At 51.3% G+C, this 21,098-nt stretch overlaps 2 long non-coding RNA genes and 1 other non-coding gene across 5 annotated transcripts; 2 read left to right on the top strand and 1 right to left on the bottom strand.

Moving 5' to 3' along the window:
• Positions 1-10,627: 10,627 nt before the first annotated feature.
• Positions 10,628-15,386, top strand: LOC141577164 (uncharacterized). Of its 2 annotated transcripts, none has more exons than XR_012505825.1 (3): positions 10,628-12,353; positions 13,360-13,517; positions 13,906-15,386. It is a non-coding gene; the product is annotated as an uncharacterized LOC141577164 (long non-coding RNA). The 2 variants fall into 2 exon arrangements; XR_012505826.1 differs by lacking the exon at positions 13,906-15,386 and adding an exon at positions 13,659-13,863.
• On the top strand, positions 12,180-12,288 carry LOC141577262 (U6 spliceosomal RNA). The gene has a single exon (XR_012506158.1). It is a non-coding gene; the product is annotated as a U6 spliceosomal RNA (small nuclear RNA).
• An 828-nt stretch (positions 15,387-16,214) lies between the features above and the next one.
• Positions 16,215-21,037, bottom strand: LOC141577163 (uncharacterized). 2 transcript variants are annotated; one of them, XR_012505823.1, is made up of 3 exons: positions 19,263-21,026; positions 18,219-19,011; positions 16,215-17,928 (listed from the first exon to the last, which is right to left on the bottom strand). It is a non-coding gene; the product is annotated as an uncharacterized LOC141577163 (long non-coding RNA). The 2 variants fall into 2 exon arrangements; XR_012505824.1 differs by lacking the exon at positions 18,219-19,011 and having other exon boundaries at positions 19,263-21,037.
• Between the last annotated feature and the right edge of the window lie 61 nt (positions 21,038-21,098).

Below are 21,098 nucleotides of genomic sequence, written 5' to 3'. Positions count from 1 at the left end.
TCCCCCCCCCCCCCCCCACACACACTACCCCCTCGGACTGCTTGGGGTGTGAACACTTCCTGAGACTTGAGACCGAGCCAACCATCGCTCCCAGACTCTTTTTTTTTTTTTTTTTTTTTCCTGGCTGACACGTTTTATGACAGAGATAACCCACAGGAACTTAATGGATTCGGGGTAAACCTAGGGAGGCGAAAAGTTTCACCTCGAATGCTGCTCGTCACAATCAAGACATGGCTCTTTTCACGAGACCGATCCCTTGACATTTGCTTTTCTGGATGAAAGGATCTGTCCTAGATCATGTCAACCTGAAGGAAAACATTTGGGTTCCTTCCTGTTCGCATTCCCTGCCTGCATGTTCCCTTGAAAACCAGTTCCATAGAGCTCTTTCATGAATGAACTCTGGCAAGTGTATGTGGAGGAAGAAACATGCCAGGCCTACAAGCCGGGGACATACACAAGTGCCTACATGCATACATGCATACATGGGACCGGGCCCTTTCCAGATCCTTGGACGGCAGTACCATAGAAATGAGGATGGCTTCCACAAGACTCTCAGGCAAGCCAAGCTCTTTTGCGAAAGCGATAGCTTGTGCACAAAGGAGAAGGTGGCATGAGGGGAGAGGGAGGGGGAGTGCCAGCTCCCTGAGCAGCAGGGGCCATGCTTTTCTACCTAAAGGAAGGGCTTTGTCTCAGGATCACTGATCACTTCCATAAATCATCCGATATCTTGGATCGGCCGCAGGCGGCTCCAGGGTGAAGAGCCATCGCCCCAGGCTCTGTGGGGAATAGAGAAGACTTCCGTGAGGGGAAAGAAACGCATGAGAATTTTCTGCAAGAAAGCTCAGGAACAGATAATGTAAACACGGAGAGTTGAGCTTCCTGTCTCGTGACAACTAGGTCTACTGGGTCATGTCACAGAGAGCAAGCGAATCCTTTATTCCCCTGAGCCTTTTTCTTTTTCTTTCTCTATCTTTCTTTGTTCTTTGTTCCCTTTAGAGTGTGTGTCTGTGTGTGTGTGTGTGTGTGTGTGTGTGTGTGTGTGTGTGTGTGTGTGTGTGTGTGTGTGTCTGTGTGTGTGTGTGTGTGTGTGTGTGTGTGTGTCTGTGTGTGTGTCTGTGTGTGTCTCTGAAACTCAGGTACTGCCCTGTCTCATACAGACGAGACCAGCAGATCGACATGACCAGAGATTTTGTAGCTTTCATTTAAAAACTATAGGTCACTCACGAGTCGGGTAGGACGGGTGCTGCGTCCAGCGCAGCTCGGGACCGTGTCTGAGGACGGGCGACGCAAGAATGAAGAAACAAAGAGACCAAGTAAAGAGCGAAAATGGGACCAGGGGACTCAAGGTCTCGTGGATCTAGAGTGCCAAAAGCCTGGTCGACATCCTGTTTATTGGGAGTATACGGCTCAGGGAAAAAAAAAAAAAAGGAATGCGATCAAAGAGGTGGGGCTTTAGATATTTCATGCCAGAAGCACGAAGTTCTGCTTGCTGGCTAACTGATTCATTTCAGGCCTATCCCTTCCAGGAACAATCACCCTCCTCGGGGGATGCAAAATTTCTAAGTGTATCCTGTGATTGCCTCTGGGACATCTCGAGATAGCAAATATTTCCCCGGGGTTAAACCACATGCTTTCCTGCCAGAACCAAGTTCTGTTAATGGATGATCTGGCTTCCCATGACCGTCCATTGTTTTACCCTAAGGAAATATCTGCCATCTGTTGCGCCCTCACGGTCAATCTCAGGATTGCCCCTCACACAATTTCTTGAGCATCATACATGTTATGGGTCATCGACTGTGTAAAACATGAAAACAAAGCAGGCGTGTGCATTTTTAAGCAAGTAAGTGTGAATGTAAGATTTTACGCTCATGGAAATGCTGGTGCAGCTTGGTTTCTAGTTGCTGGTTCTCCAGCAGCTTGTTTCCCAGCAGACGCGTAGGACACTAGAGAACCCACTCACTCAGAAAGAACCGATGGGACGGGTAAGGTTTTTCGGCTCGGAGGGTGAAAGCTTTTAAACTCTGTGTGGAAAAAAGACGTTTCAGGTGTATATTTCTCCTTAAGAAGGCTGCGAATTAGAGTTTCGACGAGGGAGACCACGCAGCAGTGTGTACGTTTAAAAAGGCCTCCGCGTGCCCCTCCCCACCCTTTTTTGTTTGTTTGTTTCTTCCATTCGGTTTCAGGTTCTACCTGATTCAGCCCCCTGGCCTCAGTCTCAGGCCACTGTGGGCTATGCAGACAGACGTTTCTGACGTTGTCGAGATGGACAAGATAAGGAGGGTTCCCCCCAGAGAACTGGGCCGCTGCTTCTATGAGATCAAAAAGCTGACCTACTCATCCAGTTCTATGTTTAGAAATTTGCTCCTTTCTGGGAAAGCGTAGAGCTCTGCGGTAGAGTGCGTGCTCAGCATGCACAAGGCCTTGGGCTCAGTCCCCAGTGCCACCACTGAAAACGTATAATAAATCTAAATAATTAATTGAAACGTAGATAAAGACACCTAATGACCCGTCCCCCCTCCAAAAAGATAAAAACTTCTTGTTAAAAAATTTTTATTTTATTTTATTTTTTTATTTTTTTAGTTAAAAAGGCAGGAGGAGGACGAGGACGAGGACGAGGACGAGGAGGACGAGGATGAGGAGGAGAAATTAGCTTCTTTCCAACAAGGAGATTTCCAGGTCAAATGGAGAGCCAAATATTTCTATGCTCTAAAACTTCAGCTTTCCACGTATCCTGGCGTCAAAACGTCGGCACGGGTAAAGATTGTTCATCATTCTGTGACTATGCACTTGCTGCATTTTGGAGTGTTCATCTGTCCTTTCTCTTAGGAATAGATGATCATCAGAAATAGCAGTTCTGTTGATTAAACCCCCTTTTAACATATCGTTGTTTCCTGGTCACTAAAGTTACCTAATAATCACTTCACAGTCTATGGAAGTCAAATCATTGTGCTGTACACCTGAAACTGATAGAGGGCTGTATGTCAAACCTATGTCAATAAAACTGAAAAAAGAAAAGAAGAAGAAGAAGAAAAGAAAAGTCTGCTTGCTCGGGGCATCCGGTAAAGGCCCTCTTTCTGAGCGCACAAGGCAACCTCGGGCCGATTCACCCTGTCCCTGAAGAAGGGCAAAAATCCTCCACTCTATCTCCCGTTAGGTCCCGGACACTAGCCAGAGTTCCTCCTCCCTCAACCCCCACCCCGTTCCTGCGTCACACTGTGTGGGCTCAGGCACACAACCTATCGCTTTCCTTTAGCGTGTGGAATGAATATCGCCCGAAGGGAATTTCCTTTGTTGTCGTTTAAATAAACTGACGTGTTAATAAGTGCTCTGGAGGGACACATTCCCTTTGACCTGATCAGCCATAGTGACATCCCATGACCCAGGAATGTACAATATCATGGATTGGAAAGGATCTTAGAATTCAGAAATCATGGTGACGTGGGTCTGATGACCTAGCTGGCTCCATACAAACCAAGAGATGAAGGTGCCCAACGTTTTCACTCGATGCTGCCTAAGTTCTTGACAGTCACTTTAAAAAAGGAAAAGGAAAATTTGCATGGCACGCTTAGTTTTGAGAATGCTATCTGACTGCATGGTGGAACGCAAGGAAAAGCCGTGACGCTCGCCCACGGTATCGAGAGAAACGCAGAACCGTGTTTCTGGTAGCTTTCTTCACCGCTGCGCAAAGGCGGGAGCGACCGCTACCTCACGCAGAGGAGGAGAGGACGGGTTTCTCGGCCCCGTCACGCAATGCCAGGCAGAAGAAGCCTTCTCCGATGAGACAGAAGCGTGTCAAAGCGCATCCCTGCGTCGAAGGCTTCGGTTTCCCGGGGAAGGGGGTCGAGCCGAGGGACCCAGGCCCCCACGTCAGTCAGTCTTTCACTGGATTCACTGGCCTCGCTGTTACTCCTCAGCGATGGCCCCTCAGATTGCTCTCGTGTGTCTTTACCTTCTGGCTTTAGGAAGGACTTTAAACTTCGGCTGAGGGGCGGGACACCCAGAAGGGTTCTTTCAGTTCACCCCATCTTAGGTATTGCCATATCCAACACGTTGGTTTTCACCCCATCGTGGACCTACCTACCGGAGAGTTTCGCTGCTTAAAAGTCCCCTGTGCTCCACCTATTCATCAACAACCCCCCGCCACAACACACACACCCACACACCCACACACACACACCCACACACCCACACACACACACACCCACACAGACAACCTTCACCACCACCACCCCCGACCCCACTCATCTTTTCACCCTCTCTGGGGCTTTTGCCCTTTTGAGAATGAATGTCATCCAGAGCCGGTACCCTACAGGATGCCACCTTTTCAGATTGGCTTCTTTCAGGGAGTCAGGGGCACGCAGAAACGGCCCCGCCTGTCTCCCACAGGTCTCTCGGCTCCACGGGTCCCTGGTTTCCTTTTTAGAGCCAAATCACATGCTGTGGCACGGACCTAGCCCGGGCGACGTGTCCCTTCACCTCTTGAAGGACGCGTCTGTCCCGGTCGCCTCCACGGTTCCGGCAGTGATGAAGCAAGCCCCTCCACACCCCCACCCCCACCCCGCCCACCGTCCAGGCCCGTCCGCGTTCAGGTTTCCGCGTGGACGGAGCCCCGAGGGCTAGGCCTCAGGGTGAGAGTGGTATGGCGGGTGGCAGGTGGCGCACTGAAGGGTCCCAAATCCGGAGGATGCCGGCAAGGAAGGTCGCCAGGTCAAAACCTTCCTTCCCTCCCTCCGTCTCCTTAGGGTGGATGGCTGGGCCCGTGAATTCAGAGAGGACACGAGACACATGCTGTGAGCCGAGATTTCCAAGCCAGGAGACCTGGTGGAGGGTAAAGAAACGAGTTGATTGGGGGGGCGGGGGCGATGGGGGGGGCTCTTAGGACTGCAGCCCAGGAGACACAGATGCAAGAAAGAAGCACTGGAAGTGTGTGTCATCAGACTACCCCACGGGGCAAGTGGAGAAGGGGAAACGAAAGAAAACACACCACAAGAGCAAGGCGGGAACTTTGAAACGACCAGGCTGCGGCTAGCAGCTGCTGGCAGATTTGTTTTTGAAACCGGTTGGTGGTGCCCTTGAGCTTGATACAGTTCTGACCACTCATGCCCCCCCTCCCCCCATTGATGCCGGTGTCGGGACCCAGGGGAGGCCACCCCAAACATGTATGTGCCTCCGTGGCACACGGATGGGTTAGAAATGAGAGTGACCGAAGAAGCCGAGGGGCCAGCAGACGCAAGAGGGACCCTCAGACTCTTCTTTCTGTCTCCCTGAAAGCGGGAAATCGATCACTTCCGTGGAGGGTGCCCTCCCTGCATCTGGACTTAGGAAAACACCCTGATCACCCACTGAGAGCCTTCAGGCCCCGGAAGCCTAGAGAAACCAACCAACCTCGTGACTTCTTTCAGGGGCTTCCCCCCCTCCCCAAAACCCAAACTCCGTCTCGATTCTTCACGGACGGGTCACCCAAAACCAAAGGCTCTCAGCCCGGCCCATTTCGCACAAAGGGCTGATTTCTTGTCCTAAAACGGAGAAAAGCTGCCTGCTTCGGGGACACATGAGTGCTTGAATGAAAGACAGTAGGTTCCCTGTCGCTCCTGCTCAACGATCCGTCTGGGGTCCATTTTTGGATCAGTCCAGCCCAGAGAACTCAAGATGTGTAGAGGGAGGGGACAACGTCCCCCTCCCTGAAACAGGACTATGTCTGCAACAAAGTTCCTCCCACTGGCCGTCCAGCTCCATTTTGGATGACTGAATCCTGGTTCACCTCATTTGGGTGTTTTGTTTTTGTTTCTGTTTTTGTTTTTGTTTCTGTTTTTGTTTTTGTTTTTGTTTTTGATTAATAGACTTTATTTCCTAGAGCAGTTTCAGGCTCACAGCAGAATTGAGCAGAAAATACAGAGAGTTCTCACATAGCCCTCCCCACCCACGCATATATCCTCCACTCCCCTCAACATCTCTCATCAGTGTGGCCTATTTGGTAAAACTGATGATCCGACATGGACACGTTATTATCCATCAAAGTCCATAGTTTACAGGACGGTTCACTCTTGAGGTTGTACGTTCTATGGGTTTTGACAAATGTACAATGACATGCAGCCACCACTATGGTATCCTACAGAATAATTTCATCGCCTTAAAAATCCCTCACGCTGCATCTGTTCATTCCTCCTTCCCTCCCTCTCCCCAAACCCCTGGATACCATGATCTTTTGATTGTTTCTAGAGCTTTGCCTTTTCCAGGATGTCATTTGGTTGGAATTGTACAGTTGGTAACAATTTTCAGACCGGTTTCTTTGATTTAGTAAGATGTCTTTTAAGTTTCTTCCATGTCTTTCACGGCTTGATAGCTAATTTCCTTGTCTTTCGTTCTTTTTTATTTATTTATTTTTTTAAAATGTTTTTACTGCACATATATTTTTAATTTACATATATGTACTGTGCATTGTTTCCAGGAAGGTTTAGAGCTTTAGCTTTTTAAACTTACATACTTATCAAAGGAATAAAGCCAACCACAAAAGAAGAATGAATTCAAAAAGATACACACACCCTGCTATTAACAGCAACATCATTTATGATTGCCAAGATACGGAAGCATCCTAAGTGCACATCAACATTTGAATAGATAAAGAAGAGGGGACACACACACACACACACACACACACACACACACACACACACATACACACACGTAATGGAATACAATTCACCCATGAGAAAGAAGGATATTTTGCCATTTGTGGCCCTTCCTTTCCTTTTTATTTTTCCCCCTCCACTTTAAAAACCAGAATTTTATAACTGGGATAAACACTTCCATTGAGTCAAAAACAGTAAAATGCCTAGAAATAAACTTAATCGAGGAGGTTATCTATACTCCAGAATCTGAAATGACACAAAGAAATGGAAAGATGCCTTGTGCTCTTGCATTGGAAGAATCAATACTATCAACATGGCCACACTATCCAAAGCAATCCGCAGGTTCCATGCAACCCCTGTCAAAATACTCACGACATTCCTCACAGAACTAGAACAAACAATTTCAAAATTTTTAAGGAACAACGGAAGACCCTAAACAGGCAAAGCAATCTTTCGAAGGTCTCCTCTCCCTCCCTCCCTCCCTCCCTCCCTCTCTCTCTCTCTCTTTCTCTCTCTCTCTCTCTCTCTCTCTCTCTCTCCCCCCCTCTCTCCCCCTCTTTCTCTCCCTCTCTCCCCCCCTCCCTTTCTCTGTCATCTTTTTGTTCTCTTTTCTTAGGATTTGATGACTTGAGACCATCCTTTATCATTCCTTGTAAAGCCGGCTTGATGGTGCTGAAATCTTGTAGCTTTTGTTTATCTGTGAAGCTTTTGATTTCTCCCTCAAATCTGAACGAGAGCCTTGCTGAATAGAGTATTCTTACCTGTCAGTTTTCCCCTTTCATCACTTTAAGTATGTTGTGCCACCCACTTCTGGCCTGTAGAGTTTCTGCTGAAAAATCAGCTGATAACCTTACGGGAGTTCCCTTGTATGTTATTTGCTGCTTTTCTCTCGTTCATTTTAATATTTTCTCCTTATCCTTAGTTTTGGTCAATTTGATGACGATGTGCCTCGGTGTGTTCCCGTATGGTACTCTCTGCACTTCCACCTCATTTGGTTATTTAAAGGATCTTCAGTCTGTTCAATTCATAGGAGAGAACTTCCACGTGTATTTCTTCTCAGTTTTATGAAACAAAGAAGGACCCAGGAAACTGGCAAAACATAAATGCTTTTCTATTGGGTTGAGCAAAGACAGGCCCTGGCCGGGGACGGGGGGGGGCGGTGCTGGAGGGTCGGGGGGGCGGTGTAGAGAAGGATATAGATCATTGTTAGAGTGCCTGCTTAGCATGCATGATGCCCTGGGTTCAATCCCCAGAACCACCATTAAAATAAATAAATAACCTAATCAAACCCATCCCCCTCCTCCCCCCCCAAAAAAAAAGAAGGAGAAAAGAGTGAGAGACAGAGACAGACCATCGGGAAAAGTAGCTGCACTAATACTTCCAAGAAACAGGACAACATAAAGATAATGGAAGAAATGCTGGATAGTGAACAGCCACGGGTGGTTGGCACAGACCCATAGCTTCTGGACTCGCTAAAAAAAAAAAAAAAAAAGAATATGAGAATCATATGGATCAGGAGATTGGGTCTGAATTTTGTGCCGTTTGACTTGTGCCAGTTACAAAGGTCATGCACAAGGAAGATGACTGGCTACTTTATTGTCTGAAATGAGACACTTGAAAGTGAAAGGAGGTGCTATACAATCGTGCCTGGACTGGGATTTTTCTAAGGGAGCCCAAATCCTTTACAATATATATCATGTTTTCAAAAATGAATATCATTCCTGGACAACATTTAAGCAATTGTTTTCTGTGTTATCAGTAAACATTTTTAAAAAATCAGTAAGAAAGGAAGAGGGAGAGAGAAAGAGAGAGAACAGGAGTAACTATACGCGCGCGTGCGTGCATGCATGTGTGTGTGTGTGTGTGTGTGCGCGCACGTGTGTTGAGGTGGGGGCCTAAAAGAGGGTGAGGATTCTTTTCATCGAGGTCTGTTTGTACAGAATTCTCTCCTTCTCCGCTTTACACTGTGAAGGAAAAGCCCAGCTGGGCTAACAAGCTAAGTCGCAAATCTAAGTGTAACAAGTGTCGGATTACTGATCTGAGTTCTGCTGGGCTAACTCGTAAATCTAAATTAATAAGTGCCGGTTTGCTGATTCCCTGTTCATATTTTGCTAGCCAGCTGGATTTTCAAAGAGACATATCTGGCCTTGAAATGTTGGTTTGCTGCCTCACTGCCTCTACTTTCGTGATAATGATGTTGCTAAAGCTATTGCGTGCCTATTGGCCGAATACCCCAAGCTGGTACTTAACCCTATAAAACCTCATGTGCACGTCTTGGAGGTGCTCAAGGCTTAGGAGCAGAAGCCCCTCTGAGCCCGCCGGCGTAATAAATCTGAGTACTCCAACCCTCCGAGTGGTGCTTGTTTCTTGGCCGGCCTGTCATTTCCATAACAGCACCGTTGACAATAAGAACGTCACTCTCGTTCCGGCATAAAGAAGACATCTGGGGAGGGTGGGGTGGGGGGTGGGGTGTAGATCTATGTTATGTCCTGATTCCAGGAAGGAAAGGGGCAAGGGTCAGCGTGCCCTTCTTTCTGGGGTATCTGTCTGTTCGCTTTTGGTGTTCGGCTGGTTTGGTTATTTCAGCTTTCTGTTTGGTTCCTTTCACAGATCCAGTGGCTCAAAACAGCATTCTGATTTTCTTTTCTCCTGGGGTTTGGTTTTTGATAGGTAGAGGGACAGGGCCCACGCAGGGGTGGGGGTGGGGGGTCACTGTGCCGGAGAAAGGGAGGCGGCTGTGGTGAAATCATCGATCAGAGGGGATTTCTACGAGAGGGACTCTCCGAAGTGAATGGGGTCCAAGGAGATCAGCAGGGTTTCTGTGTGCTCGTTTGGTTTTGTTCGTGCGTGTGTTTGTTTTTTCTGGACGAGGCCAAAGAACTCTTCAGGTGGAGGTGTGTGTCCAAAGGGTCTGACAGGATGGGAGGATGCGGGGCGAGTCAGTCCATGTGCCCAGAAAGAGAGAGAATCTGTCATAGCTGAGACTCAGGCCTTTTTCAGACCTAGGCCCAGAGAGCAGTTCGGCTCCGAGCATTCACGGAGAAGTTCGCCGCCACCTCAGTCCTGTCCCCCACCCCCGCCCTCCCCCACGCCTCAGCCCCCAGTGAAGGAGGAATCATGAAGTGGCCGCACTTAGGCTAAGCCAATTTTTGGCTTTATGCTTACTGCTTGCTTTTAGAACGATCAGCAAACTCGACTGACCAGACACCGCTCCCAGCTCCAGGCCCACTGTTAAAAACAGCTAAAGTTGTCGATTCTAACTGTTTGATTTGACCTTCCTCTGATCGTTCAACTTGACAATCATGTTTGGCGTCTGAGTCTTTCCCCAGGAAGGGAGTCACGGGAGGATAAGCTCAGGAGAACGACCAGCCCCCTCCCACCCCCCACCCCCCACCCCGAGTTCCTCCGTGGCGCTGGTGCCGCCGGGTGAGTCTGACCAGATAAAGAAGGTCACGGGCTGATGACCTACTAGACCACCAGGAGGTCCCATGTTATCAGACACTCATCCAGATTTAGGAGCAAGTTTCATCAGAGACCCTTGTTGATCATGAGCACCTTTTGTGCTCCCGCCTGTTGTGATTCCCTTTCATGCTCCAACCTGTTCGTCCACAGAAGCATGAAACCCCAACCCCAAGACGGGTTCACAGTTTGGAGGGCACTAGCCTGCTGTGAGTCCCCTTTGCCCAGCAAAGCAATCAAGCTGCCTCTTTTCTTCTAAACTCTAAGACCCTGTCTCTGGGTTATTTGGCTCGTCAGGGACGGGGTCGGGGAGGGCGATCTTTCGGCAACACCCGCAGAAGTTTCCCTGAGTGGCAGGAACCAGCGTGGCCCTCAGGCCTCAGCCCCGCAGGCAGGCAGGCAGGCAGGCAGGCAGGCAGGCAGGCAGGCAGGCAGGCAGGCAGAGTTGGAGCGACCGTTGGTCCCGCCCCCGCCCGCGCACCACCCCCCCCCCCCCGCCCCCGCCGCTGCTTCCGCCGCCGCCGCCGCCACCGCCGCCGCCGCCGCCGCCTCACAGGCCTTCTCCACCGATCGGTCCCAAATCGACTGACTGTCTCCTGGAAGCGGGGGCGGGGACGTCAGGAGGATCCATTCGGCAGGGCCTCGTTCAATCGCTTCATTCAAATGCAGAAAGCTCTGTGCTCAGGTCAGAGCCTTTGACTTGGCCTCCGGCTCCTCTCTGTTGAACGGCTTTTGTTCTTTGGTTTCAATTTCCCCACCCTTAGGCCACCCCGTCCCAACTGCACGGAGGGAGGCGGGAGGGAGGGGGAGAATCTCGCCTGGTCTCAGGCCAAAGGAGTCCCCTCCTTTTCCTAATCTGGGTAAACCCCACTACACCGTTTGAGAATCATGGAAGGGCATGGAAGCAGACCTCTGACTTGATAGATTCCTCTGGGATGGGAGACTTTAAAAAAACAAAATTCTTTTTCCCCTGCTTCCAGGGAGGCAGAAAGGAGGGCCAGAGTGTTCCTCTTGCCTCGGGCAGTTCTTTGTTTGTTTCTTTCCTTCTTTTGTTAAATCATTTTTTTTTCCTTTTTTTCTTCCAGTTTTATTGAGACAGAGTTGACATACAGCAGTGTATACTTTGGGGGGGGGGGGGCGGGGAGAGGAATTCGATTTTATGTATTTATTTTTGACCGGAGGTACTGGGGATTAAACCCAGGACCTTGTGCTTGCTTGCTAAGCACACACTCTACCACTGACCTATACCCTCCCCCTTGGCCAGTTGTGAAGTCCCTTTCATTCAGCATAGTCCATCGGGCACATTTTGGGGCAGCCTACTCTGGACCCCAACATTTCCCTATTCTGTAACTTCCCTGGAAGTTTTACACATTAAAAGCTGGGCTGTTGACTGTGCATGTGCGTCCATGCGTGCGTGCGTGCGTGCGTGCGTGCGTCTGAGCGTGCATGCGTGCGTGTGGTGTGGGGGCAGGAGGGAGGGAATAGTTTCCTAGAGGGCCTGCGTTTCATGGACCCAGTTTCTTAGTTCTGAGAACAGGTCTGTTCAAGGAAACAGTTGTAGTATCTCGTCTCAGGAGGCGGTGGTGTCGATGGGCTTCTGAAGCTAGGCCTAGGGAGCAAGCAGTCAGGTATCGCCTAAGAGGCACTTGTGTGGAAAACCAAAGTACAGCACAAAAGTTAATCATTGGAGCAGATGAGAAACCAGATTCAGGGCCGGGAGTAGGGGGTCAGTCTAGTAGGAGATTTCCACACATCGGGGTCATCGAAATGGCTCGAGCAGTTTGAAATGCCTCTGATGATGTCCTGGGGTGTTCGGCTCAACTCTCTGAGCGGCTCCTCCAAAAACAGGCCCTAGGATGGTTTCCACAGGAGCTGTTGTGGCCATTTCTCTGACGTTTACCTCCCGTTGTCCAGCTTCAGTCTGCAGGGCTTCAGGAGACGGAGCATTTTAGTACTCAATGATGCCAAGACAAAAGGGTGAGAGAAAATGGGAAACGTTCGTGGAGATGGTCCTAGGCAGATAGTGGAGGCAACTAGAAGACCTTCAGTCTCCGGGCCGGCTTTCAGGTTGAGACAAAAACCCTAAGGCAAGCGCTTGCTGCCACAGCACATCGACTAACACGGGAACCATCCAGAGAAGATCAGCACGGCCCCTGAACGTGGACGACACACGCACATACGTGAAGAGTTCCGTAGCTTTAGTGATGTCAGTCACCCAGAGGAAGACAGATATCCTATGCCATCACTTCTAGGTGGGATCTGAAAGTAAGTCAAGACACCCATCCATACATAAATAACTCCATTTTAAAAAGACTCCAAGGAACCTATTTACAAACCAGAAACAGACTGGACTCGCAGACATGGAAAAGAAACCGATGGTTAACACAGGGGACAGGGTAGGGTGGAGGAATGGGGGAGGGCAGAGGGATAAATCAGGAGTTTGGGATTAGCAGATATAAACCACCCTATACAAACTAGGTACACAAGTAGGTCCTACTGTCTAGCACAGGGAACTATGTTCAATAGCTTGTAATAACCTATCCTGAAAAAGTATACGTGTGTGTGTGTGTGTGTGTGTGTGTGTGTGTGTGTGTGTGTGTGTGTGTGTGAATAAGTGAATCACTATGCCGTACGTCATAAATGAACACAACATTGTAAGTCAACTATACTTCCATTGACAGAGAGTTCCTACAATAAACAGGCAGGCAGGCAGGCAGGCAGGCAGGCAGGCAGGCAGGCAGACAGACAGACACAGACACAGACACAGACACACAGACACACAGACACAGACACACAGACACACACACACACACACACACACACACACACACACACACACACACACACACACACACACACCACAGACACAGGGGAACCCTAAGGAAAACGAGTAGCACTAGTATCTCTTATCCATGCATGTCTATCCCAGTTTAATGGAAACCTAAGTTTTTGCCTCCAAGTCAATGATGCTAATAACTCTGCTGCCAAGAATAGAAAAATCCTCACGGAGGATTTCTGAATCCCAGAAGGGTCAGGGAGGGAGAAAAAGAGAAAGGGTTCCATTCTGCTGACAGAGGTATGATATTTACCATGTGGGTGTCCGCCTCTAAAAGGGAAGGAAGGGGAAAAAACAAAAGTTTATTTTCCCTTGTATCTGAAAAGAAAAAAATTTAAAACTCAATCCTCTTGGAGACAAGAAGTCGTACACACCTCATGTCACTGATTCTCCTCCTCCACCTCCTCCTCCTCCTTCCTCTACTTCTTCTTCTAGTCTATATCTCCCATGGATTCTGACGACCTTGCCTGATGATGGCGGGTGATGGGGGCAGAGATCGATCCTTCTGAGAAGTAAGTTGGCAAGCGCTTTAGTGAAGCCTCGTAGGATTTACCCAGCGAAGCGAGTGCCTTCGTCCCTGGAGGCTGCGGAAAGTATGTCCCCAAGTCACATACGCATGTGTTTGTCTTTTGTTGTCGTCGTTGTTGTTGTTGTTGTTGGTGGTGGTGGTGGTGGTGGTGGTGTGTGTGTGTTTGTTTGTTTGTTTGTTTGTTTGTTTGTTTGTTTGTTTGTAGCAGTGTCCTGGCCATGCTGATGGCATCAGGCTTGCAGCGGGGGAAGGAAGGCTTCAACCCCTTTGGAAGTCATACCTACCATCCCAAGAACGTCTGGATGACCCCTACTATGTGGCAGTTGAATGGGGGCCAGTTACTGGGGTTCAGCGGGTCCAGAGAGAGGAGGTCTGAGGCCTCTGGGGACAAAACGTTTGTACGTATGTATGTATGTGTGTATGGCCAGTTGACTGTTTTTGCGGTCCTATAGGAATCTTCCTGCCCCTGTCTATTGAACAATGGGAGTCATCTTCCAAGTGCCCTGACACCAGACACCACGGTGGGTGAAGGAATGCGGGTGGGGTGGGGGTGGGTGGGGGAGGTCATCCAGGGAGCTGGGAGAAACCGAGCACGTCCGTGGGTCGGTGGGTCGGCCTGTCGGATGGTCGCCATGCTGGGTTTCCCCTAACCCAGGCCATTTGCCGAATGGACAGAACAGACTGGGGCCACGTGTGCCACCCACCCTCTTTCCGGAGGCTGTGGTCCACTGTGTTTGCATGAAAGTCAGTGAAGGAGGCATCTCCTTGGGACTCGGTTCTGTCCCTTTCACGAGAGCCTCCACTTTGGATGACAGCCAGCCAGCCAGCCAGCCCTCGATGCCAGGGCAGTAGACGACTGCCAGGAATATCCCATCCTTTCTGGAACCCTGAGTGTACCCACCTGTACAGACACAAGGCTGAAGAATACATGACGTTCCTTCCTAGTTGACAGCACTCCCCATGTCACTGAAACAGTGTCCAGTACGCTGACGTCATCTCCTCCCTCTCCCACACCCCCGCACGCGCACAAACACGCGCGCGCGCGCGCACACACACACACACACACACACACACACACACACACTCTGTCTGTCTGTCTGTCTGTCTGTCTGTCTGTCTTCTAAGGATGGAGAAGAGTTTGCTGAGCTATTTCGGGTGCCCTCTCATCCTAGTTCCTATCTCCAAGTTGGTTCAAAGTCCAAAAGGCGGTCAAGCACTTAATCAGATAGGTCCCTCGTAAAGAATGCCTCCCACATCACGACGACAGGCTTCTTAGGCCAGCCGAGAAGCTCCTTCAGTTCTGCGCCCATCTTGGCTCTAAGTTGATATCAGTCTGTTACGGAAATGACAGGCCAGCCAAGAAACAAGCACCACTCGGAGGGTTGGAGTACTCAGATTTATTACGCCGGCGGGCTCAGAGGGGCTTCTGCTCCGAAGCTCTGAGCACCTCCAAGACGTGCACATGAGGTTTCATAGGGTTAATTACAAATATGGGTCTATTCGCCAATAAGGCTCAAACAACAAAAAGCAAAGGATCAGTACACTGGAGCTTATCAATTTGGAACAGATCACGTTACTGACACTTGTTGAGCTTGGATTTACGAGTTAGCTTGTTAGCCCAGTAAACTGACACTAAACTTCAGATTTACGAGTTAGCCCAGCAGAACTTAGATCAGTAAACGGACACTTATCACACTTAGATTTGTGACTTTAGCTTGTTAGCCCAGCTGGGCTTTTCCTTTACAAGTCCTCCAGGATCCAAGAAAGCCACGTTGGAAAACAAGTGGTGATTCTGATGGGACAGGAGATCAGTCATTTGGGGGCGAAGGGTGGGGTAGGGAGACATACCAGCCAGTCTGTCTGTTTTCACCCAGTGTGGGAGCCGTCCCAAAGAGATAACTCGAGAAGAGAGAAACAGGGAGTTGACAAAGAACACGTGCAGTGGCGTGCCCTCCCCCCCACCCCAGGAGAAGGCCAAGCCAGAAGTCCCTCCGGATGGCGGGCTCCGGACTCCGGCTTCCAGGGGAAGCGATTTTTTTTTCCTCCCCATTTCAGGCCCGGAAGAAGAGGGAGAGGCAGAGTGTCCTTCTCGGGCATCCGCTGTTTCTGAAGCACGCTTGTTGCCAAAAGTTCGGCCCCCGTCCCCGACGAGCCCAAGAATCCAGAGACAAGGTCTTGGAGCTTAGAAGCAAAGAGGCCATTTTATCGCTCTGCCGGGCAAAGGGGATTCACAGCAGGCTAGCGTCTTCAAAACTGTGTACCCACCTTGGGGATGGAGTGGGTGGGGTGGTTCTAGAGCCATAGCTCAAACAATCGGGCATCGATCACCATCCACAGAATCGTTTTCTCATCAGAAGACTCAGAATGGTGTCACGATGCCTCCAGGTGACCCATTCTATAGAGGCTGGTGGTTAGATCTCGTTATCTCATAAGCACTCAAGGTGTGGCCTTCTTGGTCACTCAGGCTATTTTGTCAGGTCACTAGTCCCGTGACCGACCTTCTCCTCGGAGAAAGACTCAGAGACCCAGCATGATGATGACTTTCAATGAGTGAAATACAGTAGAAACAGTAAGATCGATAGCTTCCAGTTTCAACAACAGGCCTGGAACCGTGAGCAGCAACCAGTCAGTCAGGACAGTTGACCGTTTTCAGGGCGAGCATAAGAAACCGAATGACACCCCCCCCCCCCAGCAAATGAATGAATGAATGACCTAATGATCCTCCCCTCCCCCCCCCGCCAAAAAAAGAAGAAGCAATCCGTTAGCCTAATTCCGGCCATTTTATTCATCCTCCTTCACCCTGAAGCCCCAGTCACCCACGTGCCACAGTGGTCTGTTTTCTGGTTTCCTCCACCACCCCACCCCCCACCAACCACCACCCCGCCAACATCCCCCTATGCCCAACCACCGCCCCAAGTGTGGGACTGGACGGGGGTGCAGGGGGGCTGAGGGGGCGGCAATGGCGGCTTGAGGTGAGGGTGGGGAGTGTTCCGCCCAGATCGTATAGGAAGCTCAAACACAGCTGCAGTACGAGACAAGATGGTAGATTTCTGTGGGTCCTCCCTCCTCTTAAAATCCTTCCTAAGGAGGAGACAGACAGAAAGAGAAACATCACCCTCACTCCCAACGCCTCCTGCGCCCTCGATGCGCCCCAAAACAACAACAAGAAAAACAAAAACAAACACGACCACAAATAAGTCGCTATCCCTGGGGAAGAAGGATTCGATGGCATGGGGATATCATTCTAAAATTCATTCCCTCTTCATCACATTTCATGGAAACCGATTGCAATCTATGAGGCCCTGTGAAGGTAGGGGTTGGGGGGGTAGGGAGGAGGGAGGGAAGTGAAGGGGGGAGAGAGAGAGAGAGAGAGAGAGAGAGAGAGAGAGAGAGCAGAGGAGAGGAGGGATAAAAGGGGAGAGGACAGGAAAGGAGAGGAGGGAAAAGAGGGGAGGGGAGGGGAAATGAGAAGAGGCGAGGGGAGAGGAGAAGAGGGAGAGGAGAGGAGTGGAGGGGAGAAGAGAGGAGTGGAGGGGTGAGGGGGAAGGGGGGAGAACAGGGAAGAGGAGAGGAGGGGAGAGGAGAGGAAAGAGAGACAAGGGAGACAGACAGACACGCATGCGCGCGCGCGCGCACACACACACACACACACAGAATAGCGAAATGGAGAGAGAGGCAGAGAGAGAGAGAGAGACAGACAGACAGACAGACAGACACGGATCTAGGTCAGGGACACTACACATGGGTATTCTTCTGAGTGATTTTATGTGTTTTCTCAATCGCCACCTCTATGGAGATAAAAATCGCTCCCATAAGATGAAGGGAGTCCTTCTGCCACGGCCCGCGGCCCCGCCCACCAGCACCGCTTGTGTTTGTCAGGGATTCCAAGCCAAAGCACGTGGAGGAGCGGGAGAGCTTCCTGGCAGCCCAAGGAGGAGGAAAGTCCGGCAGCATGAGAGAGGTGGTTGGCACGGGGAAGCTGGAGGCCGGCTGACGAGAAGATGGGTGAGGGGGCAGGGAGGAGGGTTTCCCAAGTTGGAGAGCCAAGACGAGGGAGGGGAGCTGTCGGTGGCTGCGTTCTGACCCCGACCCCAACCCTGACTGGAGCGGATCCCTGAAAGGAGGCGGTTCGGGCTCTCTGGCCGAGAACGCCCCTCTCTTCCTCTTTGTGCAGAAACACCTTCCGCGGACCGAGAAAGTCCATCCCGAGACCCTCGTCGGAAGAGTCCTTTCCAGACCCATCACGATCCTCCTGGGCCTAGGGGTCCAGGGGATGGGGCGGGGCCTCCATTCGATCCGTCTTCCGTCCGTCCGTCCGTCCATCCACAAGATCTTGAACATCCATGTAGGATTCTGGATGGTAGCAGTTTTCCAGGATCCTCCAAATCCTTGTAAGTCCTCTCCTGGCAGATTCGACCCCTAGGTCGTACCGCGCAGCACAGGGCACTAGATTCAGTCCCTCGGGACGAGGGTTCCTGAAAAAGACCAGGAAAAAGAAGAACAGAATCACTATGGTGTGCACCAGCCAGAAACCAGCACCACCTTGTCACTCGAACAGACTTGCAAAAGGCGGGGTAGGGAGAGAAAGTCATAGGATGGCTACCATCCCTCCCACCCCCACCCCACAAGCCAAGCCCCAGACCATCGTCATCCCTGCTCCCCCTCCCCTCCCCTTTCCTCTCCCTTCCCCCTCCCCCTCCCCCTCCCCTCCATCGACGCCCGCCTCCCGCTTGTACCCCACTCCTCTGAACCCAGCACCACCCACCCCAGCCTGGACGGGCTCGGCTCAGATCGGCTCGGCTCGGCTCAGCCCGGCCCGGCCCGGCCCGGCCCGGCCCGGCCCGTCCGTCCGGTCGACTTCTTCGCAGGGTCTAAAATAGCGCCCGGCCGACAGGCAGGTGGCACATGGCACATGGCAGGGGAGCGAGCGGGACGGTTCGGGATCTCTGGGTGGCAGGGACACGCGGCCGGACAACCTGGCGTGCGTTTCTCCGCTCGGGGGGGCCTCGACCAGAGACCGTGGTACGGGGAACGGGGACACACACACACACACACACACCACACACACCACACACACACACCACACACACCACACACAGACACACAGACACACAGACACAGACACAGACACACACACACACACACACACACACACACACACACACACACACACACAGACACACACCTTCACCCCCACCCCCAAACCTCTGACAGCTTTCGTTTGTTTTCGGCCGACCGTCCCTCGATGAGGTACGAGTGCCTTGGCTGGGGCTGGGGGGGGGGGGGGTGGAGTTCCTCCCTCCACAACGACCCCACACGGGCTCTGTTCTGGTCACCCGAGTCCTCTTCCAAGTCAGACCACAGGCCTCCATCACCCGGCGCGAGCACTCGGGGAAACAGTCACCATCCTCATCGCTCCGCTCCACCTCTACACGTGAAGAACTGTTCCCAGCCCACGGCACTCCACCCCACCCCACGCCCCGATGCCACCCACCGCAGTGGAGAGAAACGAGACGAATCCACAGACGTGCATCAATCCGATGAAGAAAACGACGGCCCTATTCCAAGGAAGCATAGATATCTAGGTAGGAGATTCATCGAGTACTATGGAGGCGGTGGGAAAGGGGGGGGTTGCGGTGGGGAGGGTCTAGAGATCAGGCAGTACAGCCCATGCTTAGCATGCAAAAAATAAAGGTCCAGGGTTCAATCCCCAGCACCTACTCTTCAAAAATAACCCGAGAAGAAGCAAGACGGCGGAGTAGAAGGACGCTCGTAGCTCACCCTCTCCCACAAATACACCAAAACTCACATCGACGGACCCACTCGGCCAATCAGACCACCTGCGGAACTCCGACAGAACACCGCCCTCTTCGAAAGACAAAGACGCCCAAAATCTGGTAGGAGAAAAGGAGAAAAGAAAGAGTCAAAAGCAAAACAGTGCGGGAGGGACCGGCAGAGGAGGAATAGGGCTCGTTCGCCAAACCTCCCCCTCTCCCACGGAGAGGCCGACGGGACGGTGGGGGAGCCTCCGAGTCTCTGATCTGCCCGGAGCGCCCCTTGACCGACCGATCCAAGTGAAACGGGCACAGAGGGTCCCCGCGACACCCAGCCCGAGTCGCAGGCCGGCAGCCGGGGGCCGGGACAGGCCGCACGAGCCGGGCAGAGGACCGTGTCGGCGGCACCACGCGCCGTGGCCGGGAGGGGATACAGAGCAGAACAACCCGCCCCCCCAACCCGTCCATTACGGGGAAAGAAAGGCAAAGCAACACGGCCGGTGTGCCCTGGGGGGAGGGGCGCCGTAGCCTCCATCTCCTCAGACCCGCGGCGCCATCACCGGCCCTTCTCGCGAGAAGAGAGGCGGGGCGCAGCCACAGCCGCCATAGCCCCTGGCGCGCGGCGCGCAGCGCGCGGGCGGGGGCGGGAGCGGGGGCGGGGCCGAGACTCGAATCCGCACCCGTGGGCTCTGCAACCTCCTAGGCAGGACTGAGACTCGTTTTCAGCCTGAGGCAGATATTATATATCTGCCCCGGTACCTCAGAGAACTCGCGCCACCAAGACTAAGAAGGAGCCGAGTTTTGGAATGCAGCAGGGGCGGGGCGGTTCCACGGTCTTCCCCGAGCCCACCTACGGAGAGGAGCGCCGACCCGAGGCGGAGCACACAGCCGCACAGAGCAGCGGAGCGACCGGCGCCGGGAGAGGGCAGGCGGCCAGCCACCCTCCCTCCTTCCCGGCAGGAACGCAGCATCCGAACGCGGTGCCAGGAGGGGGCGCGATCTACTTGCCCACAGGCACCGAGGGCAGCACAGACGAGGGCGCCGACAGAGGGCCCGCGGAAAAAGCAAGCTGAGTTCACGAAACAGGGCGACGACAGAAAGACTTCTCGGTGAAACCGTTAAGAGCGCACCGTCTCCAGGAGAACACATCCTTTTTTTTTTTTTTCCTCTTTTTTTTTTTTTTTTTCGTTTCCTTTGTCTTTTTTAATCTCTTTTATATCGGTTTTACCTTCTGTTACCTTTTTAACCTTTACTTTTGAACAGTCGTATACGTTTACGGTTTTAATCCCTTTTAAATGTTTCATTTCAAGTCTTTTCATTATTATTATTTTTAAACATCCACCCCCTTCCCTTTTTCATTCTCTTGGTTTTGATCTCCTGTTACTGGTTATTCACAGGTTTCAAATATTGTTTCTCGATTTTTTTCCTCCTTTTTATTAAGGTTATTAAAAGACGTCTCAACTCGATCGCTATTCTGCTTCCACTTACTCTTCTATTCATGATTACACACCGTCTTCAAACCTTTTCTTTCTCCCGTCTTTTAAAATCCTCTGTTTTATCTTTTGTTAAAATCTGTTCTATTTCCGATTACCTTTTAAAAATTTACTTTTGAAACAATTGTATATTATTTTCTGATCTTTTCTATTTGTTTTTAAAGGCTTTTAGAAGACGTCTCAACTCAATTGCTATTCTGCTTCAACTTGCTCTTCTATTATTGATCGTACACTGTTTTCAAACCTTTTTTTCTCCATTCTTTTAACATCCTGCCCCCACCCCCCTCTCTCCCTCTCCCCCTCTGTCTCTGTCTCTGTCTCTCTCTCTCTCCCCCTATCCCCCTCTCTCTTTTAAAGTTTTATGCCTGCGTAGGCTTT

Source organism: Camelus bactrianus, chromosome 3, assembly GCF_048773025.1.
Source record: "Camelus bactrianus isolate YW-2024 breed Bactrian camel chromosome 3, ASM4877302v1, whole genome shotgun sequence".
Classification (NCBI taxonomy): Eukaryota; Metazoa; Chordata; class Mammalia; order Artiodactyla; family Camelidae; genus Camelus; species Camelus bactrianus.
Note: the sequence above shows the minus strand (reverse complement) of the source record. Positions and strands in the feature narration are given on the sequence as shown.